The sequence below is a fragment of the Bos mutus genome, chromosome 23 (assembly GCF_027580195.1).
Source record: "Bos mutus isolate GX-2022 chromosome 23, NWIPB_WYAK_1.1, whole genome shotgun sequence".
In the NCBI taxonomy this organism is placed as follows: domain Eukaryota; kingdom Metazoa; phylum Chordata; class Mammalia; order Artiodactyla; family Bovidae; genus Bos; species Bos mutus.
This window is the reverse complement of record NC_091639.1, coordinates 2,609,384-2,622,390: the sequence shown is the minus strand read 5'-3', so window position 1 is coordinate 2,622,390 and position 13,007 is coordinate 2,609,384. Positions and strand designations below refer to the sequence as shown.

Genomic DNA, 13,007 nt, shown 5'->3' with positions numbered 1-13,007 from the left:
CCTCCTTCCGGTCTTGGCAGATGTCCCGCATGAGGTGTACATTGTCCCGACATCGAGGTTACAGGGGTGGAGCAAGAAGATAAAGAAACTGCAATATTTGAGGGCCCTGATGGTTTTCTGTCACCTTGAATGAACACGAATGGTTTCCGCAGTTTTAAAAAGGTGCCTGGGAGAATTGGGTTAATTATTCACCACAGGGGGAAAAAGTCCTTTGTGCTAATCTGAGACCATTAAAATGCAATCTAGGCACTGAGCTTTGAATGTGCTGCCAAGGTAAGCGAGCTTGGAGACTCCGGGCGCTCCTCTCTCATCCCCTGGATTTGTGTCTTGCTGAGGGGTCGCACTCCCAGGACGTGCTCCCCACCGCGTCTGTGACCCCGCGGCCCCGCTGGACCCTGGAGCTAAGCGGGAGGCCTAGGCTGAGAGGGCGTCATGTCCTCTGGCACAGGCTGAAGTTACAAAATCAATTTGGCAGGAAGAGACTGAGGTGTGAGGAATTAGTCCGGAAAAGAGAAAACCACCTTTTGGAGGAAGGGAAGGTGAGACAGGAAATTTCAGGTAGATCCCTCCGCGCCCTGAATGCGCCTCAGTCACCTTGCTCCCTCCCTGGATGGGGCTTCCTCCAGCCACAGAAGGATCTCGCTCCCTCTTGCATCCCCCTCATTTCTCCACCCGCAGAAACTCCCTCCGTCCATGTGTTGTTTTAGTAAATCTACTGCCCTTCGAACAGGTCCTCCTTCTCACGCTCCGCCATTCCTTGTGTGCGCTCAGTCGTGTTGACTCTTTGCGACCCCGGGGACTGTAGCCCGCCAGGCTCCTCTGCCCATGGGATTCTCCAGGCACGAACACTGGAGTGGGTTGCCTTGCCCTCCTCCAAGGGATCTTCCCCACCCAGGAAATGAACCCGGGTCTCCTGCACTGCAGGCAGATTCTTTACTGCTGAACCTCATAGGGAAGTTGACGTTAGTCATTCACCTAGAAATAAATTTTGGGAGAAGACTGCGGGGAAAGTCAGATCGCTCCGAGGCCGCTTGTCCTCCCGGAGCTGTGGTCAGCGTACCCAGGTGGTCGGCGGGCGGCTGCGTCATCACAGAGTTAAGTTCTCATCACGAGAGAAACAGTAGCAGGAGCAGAAGACTGAACAAGCAGGGCTCGCGGTGGCCTGGGTGCGGTCATCTGCATGGCCCTCAGGAGCGGGTGGTCTGGCTTCCACATCGAAGTGCTCCCGGTCCCCTTGTGAGCAGAGTCCTCTCATCAAGAGCCCGCCACACAAGCCTGACCGCTTAGGGCCGAAAGCCTGGCAGCTCCTCAGCGACGCCCTGTCACCCCTTTCCTGGAGCAAGGGTTCTCACGCAGGCTCACTACAGACTCCCTTGTGACATGGGCAGGTTCCTGGGTCTCCCCGGGCCGCAGTTTCCACGTCTGTTAAATGGGAATAGTAATAAGTCCCATAGAACTATAGCAGGACTTCATGCATGGATACATATAAAGCTGCCTCAACCCTAAGTGTTGGGTATTACTGTTATTGTTACTGTTTCTAGAGGAAAGAGGGTGGCCTTCTGGGTCAGGGAAGAGAAGGGACGTGGAGGTGGGCAGGGGAGGCACAGTGTGACTGTCCCTGCAGCGGAAGGAAGTGAGACCTTCAGGGAGACGTTTAAACTCTTCACGACTCGCTGGCCCCAACCCCCTGGTCTCAGACAGCCACAGCCAGAGGGGCAGCTGTGCCCAGGGAGCAGCGAGTGCAGAGCTGCACAGATGGGGACGGGATTCTGTCCCGGGCAGGCAGCCGCTCGGCTGGGGCGCTGGACAGCTTGATCTGGAGCTCAGGAGGGAAACCGGGCCTGGTGAGGAAGCTCGGGGGTCGTGGGGCGGGAAGGGAGCGACCAGATGGGGGAGTGAGACTCCCAGGGGCTCCATGCGTCCGGATGAGAAAGGCCGGAAGCCACCGGCTGACTCGTGTAGAGGGCCTGGTGCAAAAAGAAGAGCGGGTGGAGGGAGAAAGAGGGTCCAGGGGTGGGAAGGGCGGGGGCAGAGGGAGCAGAGGGCGGGAAGGGGGCGGTCACGGCGGCGAAGCGCTGAGGGTCAGCGGTGTCCGATGCTAACGAAGAGAGAAGACCAGAGACCTGGGCACGGCCCACTCCCGTAGATGCGCGGCGCAGCGAACAGGAGGAAGCCGGCGGACGACGTCCCCTCCCTCTGTCAGTCACCCCCTCGCCAGCCTTTCAGCAGCTCCCGAGCCAGGCGTCTGCCGTGGTTTCCTTTTGGGTCCACAGCAGCACCCACGCCGCCACCTTCCCTGAGCCCAGCTCTCGGGGCCGAGGGGAGCACGCGCCCCCAGGCCCGGCCTCCCCGCTGGAGAGACGCTGGCTTCAGAGCCCACTCTGGACCCGGGGCCCAGCGCCGCGTGCGGGGGCCTCTCACCCAGCCCTGGGGACAGAGGCAGGGTGGGTGGGGTGTCATGACCCGCATCACGGGCAGGGGAGGTGGCGGAGGTCCGGCCGTCTCCACGGTGTGGCTCCACGTGGCCGCGGACACTGCCGTCCAAACAGGCAGAGCCCGCGGAAGTGCCTGGATGGAGGCCCGGCCACGGCCTGAAGAGGCGGGACTCGGGCCGGCCTGGACCGTGCACGTTACGTCTTTCTTCTGTGTTCTGTCGGCAGAACTGGGTCATGTGGCGGGACTTGGCTCCGAGGGAGGCTCTGGGGGGTGGTCTAGCGGGGTCACGGGGGAACGGAGAAGCTTTCCAGGCTCTGGTGGTCCCGGCCTTGAAGACCTCGCACAGTGAAACCCAGCCCCCCTCTCCGGTCCGTCTTCCTGGTGGTTGACTCCGAGGCCGAGGGGAGCACCGCCTACGGTCCCTAGGTGCCGAGCACAGTCCCACCCCCTCTAGCGGAAACACTCCTCTCCCAGCCCCTCCCTACTTCCGGGAATCCCACTCACACTCTAAGCCACGGGAAAGGGCGTCTCTTCCCCGGAGCCGTCCTGAGTTGCAATTATTCTTTCCCTCCTGATATTTGTTTGCCTCAGACCCCGTCTCTCTTGGTCTCTGCTTGTATGAAAGCCGTCACAGTTCCATAATCCGCTCTGTGGGCCGCACACACAGGCAGGGCAGGGTGAGTACGCAGTTAGCTGTGCTCACCCCACACCTCCCGGAAGGGCGGGTTCTACCGTCCCAAATCAGGAGGTGTGTCCTGAGAAGGCCCGGATGCAGTGGCTGACCTGTGAGATGGTGACGCGCTTCCACATGTCCTGGAGAAGTGAGAGAGGCTCAGCGAATCCTGCCGGCATGGGAGGCAGTTGAAGCACTGCAACCGCATCGTCACATACGAAGCAAGACAGGAACTTGGAGGGACTTTTCATGGCAGCAGCGCTGGCTGGTGACACTTCCTTGGGGCCCCGGTGGACCCACCTTCTCACCAGCCTTCCCAGACTCTCAGCCACACGGCAGGGCCTAAGACACCTTGCTGAAAGAGTATAAAAACTCAGTAAAGCAGAGACGTGGTGTTCTAGGATTGGCCTTTGGTGCTAGCGTGTGGCCATTTGAACTTGCTTTGAGAGGCATTCCCGGGTCCTGAGATGATTTTAAGATGAATAGTTTTATCTGGCGTCTGCCATGGTTCATTCAGCAACCGGGAGCTTGTTCAGAGCTCCGTGGCTGAGGCCTGAGGACGGCCTGTGAATTATTTTGTCAACAGGTCAACCAGGGATGGTGTTTCTAGTCGGCTGAATGCTGGCCTGTGACCCTCAATTTTGAATGTGAATGCAAGACATTATTTTAGCAGTAAAAATGTTCTCATGTATCTGTTCCATTCATGGTTGGGGTTTTATCAGCACTAATCTGAGTTGAGGCAAAAAGGAGGAAATGAAAAGTATGGGCTGGTGCCAGGGAGTCTGTTGGGCTGCTCCCAGCTTGCTGTCACGGGGTGGCATGTCCTGGGTGGGCTGCTGGTCTGTGGGACAGGAGACTCCTGCCCGGGCGGCCAGACGAGTGGGCAGCAAGGATGGGTGAATCAGTGTGCAGCCAACCATCACCTGCTCGCTACCCCAGACCCCCCGAGAGTTCTAGAACCCGTGACCTTGGCCTTGGCAGGGGGGAGCCCAGCCCAACAAGACTTCTGTGGGGATTCGTCAAAGAACGCTCCGTCCAACCCAATCTCCCGGTTTATCCTTTTCCTGCATTTTTGTTCAAATGGCAGATGTTCCCAGGACACACCCCACGTGCCTTTGCTGGTTCTGTCTCTTCTTTCTGGAGCCTGCCTGACCCACGTGGAATCCAAAGCATCCTTGACTCCATCTCCAGGGGCACTCCTTGCATGCCTCTCTTGATGGCCTCCACCGGCTAGGAACTCGGAGTTTAGGGTTCACCTTCTGTAGCTGCCGATGCTGCTACTTCTGGTTCTTTCACATCCTTGGGCTTTCTCAGTGCCGGGCACTGGCTCTGCCGTCAGGCTACCCAGTTCACTGTGGAGCTTCCGCCCACCTCGGTTGTTGGCTGTTGGGTGGAGAGACGGTTAGCCCGTCGCTGACGGAGCTGGTGGGAGCCCCGCGTGGGTACACGGGACAAGCAGGTGCTCAGGTTCCGAGCTGGGCAGATGCCCATGGCCGGGAGCTCGTGATGGAACAAATCAGAGGAGCTCACTCGGTACAAACGGGGAAGGAGACAGGAGAGAGCACCAGGTGCGAAGCTCAGAACCCAGACTCCGGAGACGTGTTTGATGGAGCAGGGCGCCCGCTGGTCCTCCTCTTGAGACCCAGGGGCCGCCGTGGTAGGGCTGGGGAGGCTGAATCTTGGCAGAAGCCCCCGAGGGGCCCAGATGAGGTCTGAGGACTAGCTTCCTTGAAAGAACTTTCTGGTGGGGAGCGCTGTCTGCAGATGAATTAGGCTGCTCGAAGCGGTGGTGGACTGCCCATCACATCAGCACTCGGTGGAGGCCTGGCCAGAGCTTGGGAGGAAGACCGACCTTCGAGGGCCCTGGTGAGCCCAGGATGGTGCCTGGCTTGTCCCAGGGGCTGCGGAGGGCCTGTGTGTGGGCTGGATAAACGTGAATATTGTAACGCAGGTGTTACCTTTCCTTGTGGGAGTCGTCGCCCCTCCTCTTTCGGGCTTTGGATGTGGGGTGGGGAGATGGGATCCCCCTGCAGGAGGTGGATGTGCTTGGAGCGGGGAGGACTGATTAGGAGGGGCTGGGAGCCGCCCCCCACCGTGCGCCCTACAAAGGGGCCTCTTGGTCAGCGTCCCATGCCCACTCGCACGGGAGGAAAGATGGGACCGTCGGGGTGGGGGGCGGGGAGGGCTGTAAGGCTACACGTCCCACATGGGAGTTTTTCTAGGATGGGGTGGGGGTCAGTTCAGGGTGGCCGCTGGAGGTTAAAAAAATAAAATACAGCCACCAAGAGGAGGTTGGCAGGAGCTTAATCTGAGAGCCTGTTCCTAGGAAGGGCTATTTATAAAGTCAGCAAAGCGTCCAGCTCAGCTCACTGGGGGCTCCCTCCCTCCCAGGATTCTGCCCAGGGTCGGGGGTGGTGGGTGCCTACCTGTCAGAGACAGCCAGTCCCACAGGCTGACCCTCAAATACCCAGGTAGCTGGTGGCTGTGGTTTATTTTGTGTTAGGAGGGTTGGGTTGCTGAAGATGTTAGTTTGAACAAATAAAGGTTCACAGAGTTGAAAGAGGCTCATGGGGTAAAGCTCTTTTATTGTCAGTGAAAGCACAGCTATGGAGGTTAACTGAGGCTACGTGTAAAAGCAAACACGAGACCAGGGGCTGGGAAAACCAACTGCAAAGAGTGGGGGGAGGGAAGTGAGGGAGAATGCTGATTCATAGGAGAAGACAGGCACTCTCTGAGGGGTGCTTCCCGTAGACTCTGAGCCGGGGGGCACCGCAGAGGGGTGCAGCCCTACACAGAAAAGCTGGGCTTCGCCCCAGCTTTGCGCTCACCAGCTGTGTGACCTGGGGCCAGTCACGTCGCCTCTCTGAACCTCACTTTCTCCCATCTGTAAGTTAGCCTGATCACCCCCGCCTGGCCAGCCTCACTGAGCAGCTTGCAAGTCCATCTCTGTGAACAGAATTAAAATATGGATACCGTCAAACTCGACTCCCTTGCTTTCTGGCCGTGTGGGCAGTCTCTGCTGGCTTGCTGCGTCACGCCCACCTGAAAACGCTGCTTCTGGGTCGCCTAGAACGGCCCCTCGGGGCCTCCTGAGTGCCTCTGGGGGGCTGCTCTCCTGAGAGGGGTGTCCTGAACTCTTTCTCCCCCAGTGCTTGAAGGTGAAGCCTGGGCTGGGCCCTCATCTTCCCCTGTCCTCCCCCTTGGCCCCCCAGTCCTGAGGGTGTTTCTGCGTCCCGTTCACCCCTCGGACACCGCCGCCAGGCTCCCATCACCGGGCCTTTGCACGTCTGCTCCCTGACCGCCCCACGCCTCCCCCATCAGCCTTTACTTCCCTCTTTCAGGTCGTCTTCACACGGGAGGCCTGCCTACCTGCCCACCCGATTTTAAACCGTGCGAGCCGTTCCCGTTCGTCTCCCTCGGTTTATTCTTCCCTTCAGCAATCCTCTACCACGCTCGTGCCCCTCCCATGCCCACCCTGGAGCCGAGGCTGCACCAGAGCGACCTGCGCCCTCCCTTTTTACACGGCCCGCTCTCCTCCATCTCCCCTGGAGGACAAGCTGGGGAGGAATCTCTTTCTTCCTTCTTTGTTGGCCACGTTGCCCAGCACGTGACATCTCAGTCCCCGATCAGGGATCAACCCGTGCCCCCTGCATTGGGAGTGCAGAGTCGTAGCCACCGGACCTCCCAGGAAGTTCCAATCTTCTTCTGTTGTCTGGAGGAATCTGTATCAATTTGAGATGATTTGTTCCTTGAACGTTTGACCTCCTCTGTCAATCCATCTGGGCCAGGTGCTTTCGGTCTAGGGGGAAATAATTCTAGCCAGAGTGCTAGTTTCTTTGATAATCACATAACTAAAACATTTTGCTTGAGTCAGTTTCAGAAAGTTATATTTTTGTAGAAGTTTCTCTGTTTTCAAAAGTGTTGGCATATCATTTTTGATCATAGTTGGGTTATTTATTATGTACACTTTATGTGTTCTTCCCTGTAATTCATGAGGGCTTCCCTGATAGCTCAGCTGGTAAAGAATCCGCCTGTAATGCAAGACACCCCGGTTCGATTCCTGGGTCAGGAAGATCCACTGGCGAAGGGAAAGGCTACCCACTCCAGTGTTCTTGGGCTTCCCTTGTGGCTCAGATGGTAAAGAATCCTTTTGCAATATGGGAGACCTGGGTTTGATCCTCGGGTTGGGAAGATCCCCTGGAGAAGGGAACAGCTACCCATTCCAATATTCTGGCCTGGAGAATTCCATGGACTGTATAGTCCTTGGGGTCACAAAGAGTCGGACACGACCTAGCAACTTCACTTTCACTTTCTCTTTAATTCATAATATTGCTTGTTTTAACTTTTTTCTTATTTGATAAACTTTGAGAAACTTATATTGTTAGTTTTAGCAAGGAACAAACTTTTGCCTTTTTGTCTCCTCTCTATTGTCTTTTTGTTTTCTATTTTGCGGATTTATGTCTCCATTGTTACGTTACTTTGGCCACCTCATGCGAAAAGTTGACTCATTGGAAAAGACTCTGATGCTGGGAGGGATTGGGGGCAGGAGGAGAAGGGGACGACAGAGGATGAGATGGCTGGATGGCATCACCGACTCGATGGACCTGAGTCTGGGTGAACTCCGGGAGTTGGTGAAGGACAGGGAGGCCTGGCGTGCTGCGATTCATGGGTTCGCAAAGAGTCGGACAGGACTGAGCGACTGATCTGATCTGATCTGAATTCCTTTTAATTCCCTTGTGTTTGTTTTGTTTTGTTCCCTGAAGCTCTTAAGAACACTTAACTTACTCATTTTGAGACTTTCTTCCATTCTAATGTAAATATTTAGCTATAAATTTTCCTCAATGTATATACACTGGCTGCATCCCAGAAATTTTAATATAAGATTTTTTAATATATAGTTTTAGATATTAAAATCTTTTTATTTTGATATTTCCCCTTTAATTCATGAGTTATTTAGCAATACTGCTAAATATGTGGACATTTTTAATTTATATTTTACACTTCTGATTTAATTTCATTGTGGTCAGAGTTGCTAGTCTGCTTATAATAGAGACTGAAATTTATTGAGACTTTCTAAATGGCCCATACATGATCAGATTTTGGTATATATTCCAGATGTGCTTGAGAAAAAAATGTATATTCTTTATGTTCGGAAGAACTCTACAGTTAGATGTTATTTAAGTGAGTCATAAATCGAACTGAATGGGGCCTACTTTCCATACTCTAGATTTTTCTTTTTGACCAAATAACTGAAAAAGCCTTGCTAAATTCACCCTTGTTCTATACAATTATATCTAAATATTTTATGTACATTTTTATGTAAAGTTGCTCTCTTCTTGGTGGATTAAAACTGTTATTATTTGATGCAACCACAGCTAAGGATGACTACACATTTGAGGATAGCCTGTTTATTAGAGACTGAAATTCACATTGTCTCTAGAGGAGACACAATTGCAAAGATTGGAAGAAAAAATAGTTGCATTACAGTAATTTCCTTAGAAAAGAGAAACAATCTAAGAACAAGAAAGAGCTCTTTGAAATAAAAAACTTGAAAACGAAACAAAATTTCCAGTAAGACTTGTAAGATAAAGAGAGTCTTTTAGAAAGTAATGAACAGACAGAAAGATGAACAACTGACAGATAAGATGAGAAAATTGAAGTCTGTATTTGGAAAGTTCAATATCTTCCTGGAGTTTTAGGAAAAGAAATAGAGAAAGCAGACTGGAGGAATCTTAAAAATACATCTTGCTAGGAAATATTCTAGAACGGAAGGACATAATTTTCCAGTTTGAATAACCCATTAGAACCTAGCATAATGATTGACAAAAAGTGGGTAAAAAGTTTCGGAGAGATAGAAAAGGTCACAAAAGCTCAAGAATTAAGACTGCACCTGAGGAGTTTCCTGATGGCCCAGCGGGTTAAGACTACAGTGTCAACGCAGGGGGCCAGGTTCGATCCCACAGGCTGTGTGGTGTGGCCAAAAGATTAAAAAAAAATTAAGATTGTACTGGATTTTTCAGTAGCAATGTTGAATATTAGATAACATTTCAAAAAATCTGGAGAAAAATTATTTCAGTAAGATAGATTCAAATGATTATATTGAAGGATATGTAAAATGCATAAAAATAAAATCACATCTCCTGGGTGTAAGGCATGTAGTCCCAAACTGCCACCTACATTTTAAAAATCAGCTTTAAGGAGGTACAATTTATGTACAAAAGCATTAGCTAATTTTAAGTCTACTGTTTAATGAGTTTTGACTAGTGGTTCTCAACCAGAGGCAATTTTGCCTCCCAGTATAGATATCTGGCAATGTCTGAAGACGCTTTTGGTTGTCACAATTTGAGGGGTGGGGTAGCTACAGACATCTAGTGCGACAGAGGCCAGGGATGCTGTTGAACATCCAGGAATGGACAGGCCATGCCTCCAGAACCAAAACCATGCTGCCCAGAACGTCAGGAGAGCCAGGGCTGACAAAGGCCTGCTTTGAAAATAGACGTGTAATTGTCACCGTAATTGCGATACAGAACAGTTCTCACCTGAGAAGGTTTCCGGTTCCCTTTTACAGTTAATTCTCTCTACATCCTGCTGTGTTTAGTCCCTCAGTTGTGTCCCACTGTTTGTGACATCATGGACTGTGGCCTGCCAGGCTCCTCTGTCCATGGGGATTCTCCAGGCAAGAATACTGGAGTGGGTTGCCATACCCTCCTCCAGGGGATCTTCCCAACCCAGGGATTGAACCCAGGTCTCCTGCATTGCAGGCGAATTCTTTACTGTCTGAGCCACCAGGGAAAATACTGCTCTGCTTCCTGTCACTGCGGTTTTACTTTCTCTAGAATCTCACATCAGCGGCATCATACTGTAGATAGCCTTTTGGATCTTGTCTCTTGTTTGGCATAGTGTTTGTGGATTCATCCACCAGTAATTCAGTCCTTCTTATTGCTTTGAAGAGTTCTACTGTGTGTATGTACCACAGTTTGTTTGTCTAGTCACGCAGTGAAGGAAAAGTTGGGTTGTTTCCAGTTTGGGGCAATTATGAGAGGTCTGCTATGGACATTGATGAATATGACTTTTATGTGGACATATGTTTTCATTTCCTTTGGGTAAATATATAGGAGTAGAATTGACGGGTCATGGTAAGTATATGTTTAATTTTATAAGAAATTATCAAATTGTTTTCCACAATGAACACCATTTTACATGCCCATCAAAAACGCTTAACTTCCAACTGCTCCATGTGCTTGCTAACACTTGGTGGTGTCCATCTTTTCAGCGTATGCTTCTGTGATTAATGATTTGTTCAGCATCTTTTCATGTGCTTGTAAACATTTGTATAACATATTTTTCTAAAGTGTTTGTTCAACTCTTTCCCTTCTTACAGAAAGTATACTGATGGATTATCAAATGTTGAACTCACTTTGAAGTCCTGAAAATGTCCCACTTGAACATGATGTAGTACACTTAAAAACTATTGTTTGGTTTGTCTTGCCGATATTCTTTTAGGACTTTGGGCCTTTAAGTTCATGAAGAGTATTTGCCATAGTTTTACTGCGGTTTACTTTGTTTGGTATTGGGGTGATGCTGATTTCATACAGTGAAATTAAAATTTTCTTTCTCCTATATTTTCTGAAAGTATTTGTGTAGGGTTTGTATTATTTGTTTCTTAAATATTTGATGGAATTTGTCAGAGAAGCCATCTAGACCTGGCTATGTATTTTTATGAAGGTTTTTAATTACAATTCCATTTGTTTAATAAATATGGACTTACTCTTACATTCTATTTCTTCTCATGTCTGTTTTAGTAATCTGTATCTTTTAAGAATGTTACTGTTTAATCTACCTTTTGGGAGACATAGTCTTGTTCATACTCTTTCCTTACTAATTTTTTAAAATATTTGTAGGATCTATGGCATTTTCCCTCTTCCATTCCTGAGCGCCTTGTGAGGCTGTTATTACTTTGGATAGGATCTTCAGTTTGTCGCGGAGTTTATGTTAAAAGATTTGCTCAAGATCATGCCGGTGCTGAGTGCCAGAGAATGGACTCCAAACTCACTACCTCTACTAATTATTCTATAATATGCACAGTCACATCACAAAACAACTTTGAGCATGTTGATTTATTGACCCGCATATATGCGTAACCGTGACCTGATTACTTGGATGGCAGGCAGTAGGATGGAACATACATTGACTTTGGTTTGAATAGGTTTGAACAAGTGACATCACAATCGCTTGCTGTCTGACCTTGGGAACATCAATTTATCTGAGCCTCCTTTTCTCCGCTTGAAATAAGATATGATTACCTTCCTTATAGGGTTTTCTTAAGAGTTAACATACATAAAATGCTTTAACAGGGGGTCAGAGTGCACGGAGGAAATCATAGAGTTCCCCATCCTGAAGCTAAATGGCCGGACCATGGAGACTGAGTCTACTTTTCACACGTATGTCCAGCCCGTAGTCCATCCACAGTGTACTCCCTTCTGTACAGAGCTCACTGGGATTATCCGAGCCATGGTGGATGGTCAGCCAAGCCTGCAGCAAGTGCTGGAGAGGGGCGATGAGTGGACGGCGAGGAAAGGCCTCTTCGATCCAAACGTCAGGTGAATTTTTGTCGCCTGTGGAGACTGGGACTTAAAAGTCATGCTCCCAGGACAGTGCCAGTACTGGGGCGTGCCAGTAGCAGATTCCTTCAAGCAGTGGATTAACCTGCTCCCAGGACAGTGCCAGTACTGGGGCTTGCCAGTAGCAGATTACTTCAAGCAGTGGATTAACCTGAAAAAGGCTTACAGCTTCGCCATGGGCTGCTGGCCCAAGAACGGACTTCTGGACATGAACAAGGGCCTCGGCCTGCAATACACAGGCCGGCCCCACAGCGGCATTGAAGACTGCAGGAACGTGGCCAACATCATGAAGACACTCGCGTGTCGAGGCTTCATCCTCAAGCAGACGTCAAAGCCGTTCTGACCAGCCGAGGATGGGATGGGGCAGGACAGGGTAGCTACTTGGCCCAGCCCACAACCTTCCTCTCCCTCACCAGAGGGGCAAAGGGAGAGCGGCACAGCTCTGGTCCAGAGTGTCCCCCAGCCCGCCCTGTGGGCTTCTGCCCTGGGTAAGGCCTGGCTACTTGGCCCCTCTGGAACAGATACTTTGTGCCCCCAACCCCCACCTCTCAACCTCAGCCCAGTATCAGCTGAGTATGATAATTTTCATTAGCTATGCAAATAACTGAAGCTATTTAATGATCCACACTTTGTATATGGGAACAGCAGTATTGACCCACTATCAGAAGGACGACATTAAGTCTTCCTACTGGACTACTCAGTTTCACAGAGGACGCGTGGGTAGGTGAATGTCAAAGTTAAACTGAAATTATTTAAGTATTAGTTTGCTTTTGGAGATCACCTTTCCAGGAACAGGAATCTTGTGAGAATCGAGCTACATCTGTATAAGTCCTGTTTTTTGTACAGTAGTATAAATGCAGAGAAAAACGTGGATAAATCACTTAATGGTAGTCATCTCTGAGGGTTGGGATAATGGTGGGGCCATTCACCTGTTTGTTTTTTTAGCGCTTTAAAAAAAATAATGATGATGACCTAGAGGAGTGGGGTGGGAGGAGAGGGAGACACGGCATACATGTGCACATACAGCTGAGTCATGCTTTTGTGTAGCAGAAGCTGACACAGCATCATAAAGCAATTAAACTCCAATTAGAAAATAAAAAACAGTGAGACGATACCACGTTTATAATCTGAAAAAAAGAATATGATTGAAAAAAGTTTGCTGTGACTTGCTCCACGCCGGCTCCTGGAGATCCTTTCTTCCCAGATGCTCGGCAGTCCTCCTGGCATTGACATCAGGGGAGTGGTCTCTAGATCCGGAATTTCTGTAAGCACCAGTC

The 13,007-nt window shown here is 50.4% G+C and overlaps 1 pseudogene; it reads left to right on the top strand.

Annotated features, from left to right (window-relative positions):
• Nucleotides 1–11,460: 11,460 nt before the first annotated feature.
• Nucleotides 11,461–12,073, top strand: LOC102266074 (ERI1 exoribonuclease 3-like; annotated as a pseudogene).
• Nucleotides 12,074–13,007: the final 934 nt, after the last annotated feature.